The following is an 8,851-nucleotide window of genomic DNA, read 5'->3' on the forward strand; positions in this document are numbered from 1 at the left end:
TGTTGTACTTCGTTCAGTTGTGTTACTACCTGGGGTTTTCACCACATACGACACGGGTATTGTAGCTAAACTGATGATGATTTGCACTTACCAATTGTAAGTTTTGGGTTCGATTGTGAGGACTATTGGAATTTCCCGTTAAAAGAAATAATTCCCCTGAATACAGAGTGTCCCAAATAGTAAAATATATCATTGTATTTTTTAAAGTAAGTTATACATATATTATTACATTTTAGTTACTACGATTAAAAAAGAGGAGAATTTGATTAGATTTGTAACCCTTTAAACCACCACCGTTTTTGAAATATTTTCAATTTGTGTGAAATTACAGTAAAATTTTAAGGCTTCATTTCTCAGATTTATCAAGTTTTAATACTAAATATTTACTGGTTTATTTACTGATCAGTTATTGTGTTTACCAATAATAAAAATAATATTACATATACAGAGTGTCTAAAGAATTTTATTTTATATTTTTTTTTTTTTATTATTTTTGTAACTTGTTTAATTTAGAATGGAACACCCTGTATATTTTGCAATACATGCACAATTTATTGTCTATCAAATTATATTATACCATTTTATCTCTTTAAGTTTCATGAAGTACATTTCTTGTAATTTAGAACTTATTTATCAATATATTTTTTTTTTTTTTTTTTTTTATTAGATTATTTTTTAAAGGAGTAGCGCAAATTTTTAAAGAGTATGGATACTAATATTGTCGATATGTTTGTTTATTTCATTAAAAATATAAAAAAACTGTTTAAATATTTTTTTTTTAATTATATGATTATAGTATTCAAACTACATTAATGACATTTGCGTTGATTGATAATAATTGCTCAAATGCAAAACTGAATTTTTGTATGGGCATTAGACAGTGTGATAAAAGTAACACCTTAAAATGATATTTCATTTTTTAATAAATACTTATTTTTTTTTTTTTTTTTTAATTTGATAACTTATTAATGTTGATTTCTGACTAAAAATCCATATTTATAATAATTTATTAACGAACACAATTAAATTATGTCATTAGTGAGTATATGGGCGAAATAATAGATTGTAATATTTAATTAATGGGTATACCCTATTTATAATGATTTAAATAGTTTTCTTTTTGCACACAAATGGGCTGAAGTAATATTATCGTTTGATAATATTATAGATCATTGTACATTAATTTGTTGCTTTAAAAACAATCTAAAATGTCAATATTCCATGGATATATTATTGATAAATGAGTCCTAAATTATAAGAAAATGCCTTTTCTACGAAAACTTGCGAAGGGATGGGTAAAATGGGTATATTCTGAATTTGATGAACAATTTAATTGTGCATCTGATTCTCCCTAAAATATACAGGGCATTTCATTTAAATTAAAGTTAAATAAAAAAAAATTTAAAGTAATTATTTAAAATAAATTTTAGACACTTACTCTGTATAAGGTAGTATTATTTTATTATTGCAACACAACTGATCAATAAATAAACTTTATTAAATATTTGGTATTAAAACAATTGATACCTTTAGATGAAGCTTTAAAATTTTACTGCAATTTCACAAGATCAACAATTTCACAAACAGTGGGTTTGGACATGATAAACCTTAATCAAATTTTTTTTTTTTTTTTTTTGTTTTAATAATATACAGGTGTTTCCATTTAAAGAAAATTGTAACTTTGATATTTTTATTTATTTGGGACACTCTGTATCCTCTAATATTTTACTAAATTGTAGCTCTAATGGTCTTTCAACGAACTAGGCACACAATTTGTAAAATCTCATCGTTTAGCAACAATACAAAAATAATAAAAAAAAATGTATAAAAAATGAATAAAATTAATTTTTTTTTTTTTTTTTTTATTGATTTCTCTATACATTTTAATCGAAGGGGTGTCTCATCATTGGAATTACATGTACATTTACTTGGCAGTCGCTGGCAGACATTGGCAGTCTTACGGCATGGCAGTCGCCTATAATAGTTACATGGCAGTCATGGGCAGTCTTCTTCATAGTCATTGGCAGCCGCTTAGCAGTGGAAGGATATTTTGGCAGTACGTGTACATTTTTTACCCGAGTGAGACACCCCTCGCATTTAATCCTAATGTTTTTTTTCTGTAATTAATTATTTCAGGGTCTCGTGTACGAGCTCATATAAAAAGAGAACGTTTATGGCTAATAAATTAGTTGCAATTTTTCTTTTAATCAAGAAAAAGTATCTCTGTCGATTGATACATTAACGAAAATTTGTTTTCATTTTTCACAGAGGCATATAAGCTTCGAATCTTTTGTTCCTCAAATGTTTTTATTAATACACTAATTAATTATCGAAATATAAAAGTAAATCTTAGGTAATTTCTTTAGGAGAATGTACAGGGTGAGTCTTAAATAAGTGCAAACATTTTAGGGGTAGTATATTTCAAACCCAAAAAACACGACATTTTAATTTTTTTTTTCGCGAAAAAAATATTTTGAATTAGTTACAGTACGTATGTCCGTTCTGTAGCTCCGGGGTATCCGTGAGAGGTGAAACGATATTTTCTCGATGTTTTTAATAAAAAATTAGACGACGCGTCCATCAATAAAAATTCAACAAATTTGCAAGTAGCCAATAAAGTTAGTGGGCAAGTAGCCAATAAAGATCTGCGGTGACGCACTCGTCAAATCGACGTATAAAATATATTGCTGTTTATTTAAATGTTTTTGGTTTGTAAAATGGTATTTCCAAAATAGGTCTTATCGGGATATACAAACAATTTTTTCACAAACTTTTGTAAACAGGCCAATTCCATCTTTATCTACTATATCAAGAGTTATTAATAATTTTGGGTGCGTGTCCCCACAAAAACACAAAAAGCCTGATGTGTTGATTAATGAAGAACGGGAGTTAAAGCAAGTATTCGTTTGTGCTACCGCGGATCAAAATCCCACGTTTTCAAGTAATCAAATTGCTGAGGTGGTTGCCCTGCACAATGCCCGTATTGTTCAAGAATATTTGAACAATACTTTTCCCAACCGTTTAATTAGTGGATATGGAACTATTTTGTGGCCCGCTAGATCACCAGATCTTTCTCCCAATGATTTCTTTTTGTGGGGTTATGTAAAATCGAAAGTGTATGGTCATAATTAATAGGGCTAATAATCTGGATGAGCTTCAAGTAAAAATACGAGAGGCTTTCCAAACTATTAGCCCTAATATGTTAGCCAATGTCAGACGGGGATTTTACGACCGCCTAGGCTTCTGTTTAGCACAAGCAGGTGGTCTTTTTGAACACTTGTTATAACTTTTTTTTTATTTAGAGCAATATTATAGTTTTTTTTTTGGGTTCAGAGAATTTATTTATTTTTAGTTTTGGCTTGTAAACACACTCAAATAATAAATATTTAAGTATTTTATTTTAAATGTTACCTTAAGTGAAGGTACGCACTAAAATGAAAATAATAAATACCCAGCACTCCTCGCGTCATATTCCTAGTCTGTCACGACCGACCCGTCCAAGCACAACTGCAACTGCAGTACTGCCTGACCAGCTGGCAGTGACTCTCGAGTACGAACGCAAAACGGTGAAGCGTAAATTCGTCCGGCAACTTGCTATGTTACTAGTAGCCTGGTCTTCTCTGTATATACTTTTTATTTAAATTTTTGTTTTAGTAGTACAGATATTCCCAAAGAGTAAAACCACAATTTATAGTTTCAAGAATATTATTTTTTTTAGTAATAATTCTAAAACCTTTTAAGGAAAATTAAAAATATATTATTATACACTGGGGAAATTTTATTTTAAAAGATGAGAAGTGTACCTGCATGGAAGACACGCGTTCTCTAACAGCTTGAATAAAATCATCATGTCCTGCTATCAAGCTGGTTACTACAGAGAAATTTGCGCCACTTATACCTGAAAAAAAAACCAATAAATTTGTATTATGCTATTATTTATACAGGGTGTCTTAATATTCCGTGGACAGAACTACTACATATTTTTGGAATCAGAATAGGTTCATTGGATAGCGATGGGTTGTTATTTAACTATCTGTTATTTTATAACAATTATTTAGAAATAACATAACGCAACCGTTACTACTTCTAAAAAATAACGACACGTAGAGATCGGCCGTCGTTGAAACGAAAACGAAGTCGGCGCTCTGCACCGCCACGAAATTTTTGCTGCTCAGAAGCAATTCCAAAAAACGACTAGTATGGATGGAAAACATGTTATTTCGTCAACCATCGATACAGGCGGCGAGACAACGGACAACGGAGTGGGGAATGCGCTACGGCGAACGCAGCTGCTTCGGTCGATGCCGTCGACGGTCGTATTGGGCTTACAACAGCTTTCCTGGTTCCTGGTTCAATGAGAGCAATAAAGGCTGATTCATGGTACACCGTGACGGGCCGGGGCCGTGCGACGGTGAAGGCACGGCCAAACATTGTCAAATGTTATTTATACCTATGATTCATGCTAAGCCGAGCACGGGCCAAGCTTCGCCGGAACGCGTCCGTGCCCCGTCCGAGAAATGTCGGTGTACATTTTTCCTCGGATCCGCTACGGTCCGGCCCCGTTGCGGCAAACATAAATGAGTCGCCCGGGCTAAATACTTCGTTCATCTACGGGCCTATAGCGGCTGTTTTCTAGCAGTGTTGCCGCACCCAACTTTTAGCGCGTACCACATTATAAACTAAAAATGTACCACTTTGGTACAATTTTTTAAAGCACAACAAAATACATCTGCATATGACTTTAACCGGTTTGGTCGCTGTGAATTTCTTCATAAATTTCTACATAAAAAAACTTCCTGGAGAAAGACACAAATCGAGACGAAAAACATGAAATAGAAATTCAGAAAACCCAATTATAAGTATGTATAGGTTGAAGAATTCTAAGTAATTCTAATACTACACACAATACTTGGAAAACTTAAATTTTATTTAAAAAAAACGCAAATATAGAAGCATGTTAGAAACAGTAAATTTTCAAGTTTTTTCTTCGGGTTATTTAATATAGGCAACGCTATAGACATTACAACGTTTATAATACGTCGTTAATTAATGCGGATTTTCTCCGAATGGTATCGGTAAGCGCGTTTAATGCAATATCAACGACAATAATTATTAAATATCTATTCAATTTCGGTGCGCGTGGGAAATAATTATTGTACCAAATCATCCTGGATTTGAAAATGTAGTACTACTGTACCAAATAGAATTAAAAGTATCAAATTTGGTACAAATGTACCACTGCGGCAACACTGTTTTCTAGAATATAATCGGCACGGACACGATCCCCGTTGTCCACTCGGTGTAACATATATTGAAGGCCCGGACGTGGCCCGGTGTCTACTGCACGGAACGTGCCCTGCTCGGGTACGGCCCGGTGTACCATGAATCAGCCTTAATGCTTCCCCTCTGTACATTTCTTAATCCAACATAAGGCATTTTTTTGGATAAATAATTACAAGAAAATCGTGATTTTACTACTGAACATAAAATTCACATTATTATGTTTATTTACAACAAAAAGCCTTATCTTAAAGTTGTATACCAATTTCTCTCAAGTTTAGTTAAAAGTAAAAAAGTGATTCCATATAAGTTTGGTTGTGTTTAAATTGAACTCTGAGGCTTGATAATCCTTCATTATTATCGAACTTTGATTTTGCGACTAGACGTAAAACAAAAGGTCGAGAAAATTCAGAAATTTATAAGACGGGATCAACACAGACAGACACAAACTGAATGTGGCATCAAACGAGGGGCTGAGGCCTTCGCATTTTATCGCTTGATATATAAACTCGATCTGGTCTAAACGAATTATTATGCTTGGCGTTGTCGCTGTTGGGAATCCCCGGATATAAAATTTTGCCGAAAATTTAAGTGGTCGATATAAGTTCTCCAGACGAGAAATATATATTTCGTTTTGCCAATATCAAGCGTTTCTAGAAATAATTTCGTATTTTGTATAGAATAATGAAAATCTATAAAAACTTTTGTATTTTGATGTCTGAAATGCTAAAATGTGTTATGCATTTTGGGCAGTAACAGAAAATGACAGAAAAAAGATGATGTCCATACCAATCCATTTATTTCACTAAAAAAGTTTCTAATAATCTGTATCTTGTCTCAATATCAGTCTACTATATAAGAGTCATACTGAGGGTTGGCAAAGGTTGATGGTTTTGGGTCGAAGTTGGGGGTTTGAGTTGAAGTTAAGTTTTTTAAATTATCGCGATTTACTGACATTTTTCGTTATAAAAAATGGACACCTTTAACGATTCCTAATAATTCCCTTTCAGATGCTAAGAAATATATATAATGATTTTATCTAGTTATCTATTCTAAAAAATAGTCTTTTAAAAATAAGCGGTTTATGATCGTGATTTTACTTTACTTGATAGAGAAAGGCGTACTGGAGAAATGTGGCAACGCCGCAACGGCACACCGTCCCATTTCTCTCACTCCATCTTAATAAGGTCCGTATGCGATTGATGCGATTTACTTCTACACATGTAAATACCGACCCTAAAGTATGAGTTGCCAACACGGTATGTAACAAAATCGCGAATATGTGCGACAACGTTAAAAATTTTGAAATACTTTAAAAACAAAAAATTTTCATTTTTTAATTCTCTATCTATTGAAAAAAATAATATACCGGGTGTACTATTTAAAAAAAGCGAAGAAAAGTGATTCTATATTTTCGAAAGTTTGGAAAGTAGACGTACTTTATATCATTGTGTCGTGAACACAGCAAATCTCAGACACCTCCCGTTTAATGAACACATGTTTAAAGTTTAGGCAAAGGGTCAGTTTGAGGGCTAACCTCGGCACACAGGACCGACAGCGTTTTGGGTTTTTTGAGTCACGGTCGTCAATGGACAGAGTCAGTGAAAGGGAGATTTCGGACAAATCTCATTATGGGAGGGCTTATGGAGATGGAGATAAATGGCAGGATTTCGTTTTTAGGGTGGATTTTTTGCGGGAAATAGGGGTGTTTAGGGTGAGACAATTTGTTTTATAAAACGTCCTGACGGTAGATGACGAATGAAATGGGATAGATTTTATCTTTGAATGATCTTGTTTGAGGCATGAAGTTGCTTGAAATGGGACCAGATTTATTTTGAATGATTTGCTTGAGGCATAATAAAAAATAAAATTGTAGATTTTGGGGTAAATGCAAAATCTACTTAAATTGAAATTAGAGATACTATAACTTTTATAGTGCTAGTATATGACATAAATCAGGATTGATTGATTTATTCAATTATTTTCGGTCACTTCACTGTTCTCCACCGGAAATAACTTACAACTTTTGATTTTTAAATAGTACCCTCGGTATTTTTTTCGTTTACTTGATAGGAAATTACATTCTTTTCAGAATCATCCGGTATTCTTTTACTCAACAGACTACCGATAGAGTGAGTTTATATAGGGTGCCTTTTAAGTTCGGTAAAATAATATTTCAATTGGCGTAATGGATAAAGAATTCTTGTAATAATATCTGGAAAAGCTAAAGTTATAGGAGAATATACGTTAAAATTGCAGTAAATTCTTATTTAAATTAATTGAAACGCCCTGTAATTTATGTATTTTCCCAACTTGCTATATAATTTTATAAAATGTGTACATGAAACAAATTATTTTTAAAAATATAAGTTATGTTTAAAAAATATTTTTTAATAAAGTTTTAACATCTATTAGAGCAAAACATAAGCTTTTTTTTAATTTCAGTTTTCTTCTATTTTTTCAAAGTGTATTTTTAATATTAATATTTATTTAGCCATCTCTAATCAAAACATGGCTTTACACGAAAACAACTAACATTACTTTAACTAATGTTGTAACTATTTTACAAAGATATTTCTAATTAAATTTCCAACCCGATTACTTTTGTAAAATTGCGTTCAGTTTTTCCACATTTTGTGTGTTTTTTATATACAAAGATTGTATTTCAGTATATTTCTAAAACATTTCTTTCCACATTATACCGTGGCTGTTAAAAGAAACAGTATTTGTGAAAGTTGTATTTAATTAAAAATTATGGGAATATTATGTTCCAATTTCTACATGGCCAACAATTTGAGCTATAGTTACAGAACCCTGTATACCACAGATTATTAAAAATTGCTCCAGTCGTTGAGTTATAAATTGGTATAACTAACGCAATCTTGTTTTATTTCTTTTAGGATTTAAATAAACGGACATACCGTTCGAGAATGCTCAACATGGCCGCGGTCTGGTGCTCCAAAGATGGCGCCAGCTGCAACTGCAAAGAAGACTGGGAAGCCCTGCGTTCCAGACCGGAGTTGTCCGCGTTCCAGGCGATGACAGGAATGCCTAGATAACCGGCCAGCTGCAGGAAGTACTGCGCAGAAGCCGTACTGCGGCCGTACTGCTCGTAGTTCATCAGGTAGAGGATCGAGGAGACGTTGAAATTGAGAAATTCCTTGCAGAGAGATTTCAGGATGGCTGAAAGAAAAAGAAAAGAAAAACTATGACAAACATCCAAAAAAATACAGGTATAAATATGTATAATATCATGATACAAAGAAAACAAGGTGTGATACTGCGCAGGTTGGTTACTACGTCACATGTGATAAACGGCACCATTGGTCGGCAAGCTCCGCGCGCCAATTTCAAATTGTCAAACAGATGACACATAATATATGTGGAAATAATTTTTCAAATGTCAAGCACGATGATTTGACATAACTTTTAGGGTTATGTCCTAATTCTTCCCTATTTCAGGTTTTTTTATTAGTGGTAATCGAACAATATGAATATTTTTTGTATGGCATATGGACATCACAGGTGATATGCGCAAACTGAACGAAATTGGAGCCGCTATGGATCATAC

The 8,851-nt window shown here is 32.8% G+C and overlaps 1 pseudogene; it reads right to left on the reverse strand.

Moving 5' to 3' along the window:
- Positions 1-8,463, reverse strand: part of LOC115884536 — a 44,049-nt pseudogene extending 35,586 nt beyond the window's left edge.
- Positions 8,464-8,851: the final 388 nt, after the last annotated feature.

This window comes from Sitophilus oryzae, unplaced genomic scaffold, assembly GCF_002938485.1.
Source record: "Sitophilus oryzae breed Bouriz unplaced genomic scaffold, Soryzae_2.0 scaffold_298_pilon_pilon, whole genome shotgun sequence".
NCBI classification, from domain to species: Eukaryota; Metazoa; Arthropoda; class Insecta; order Coleoptera; family Curculionidae; genus Sitophilus; species Sitophilus oryzae.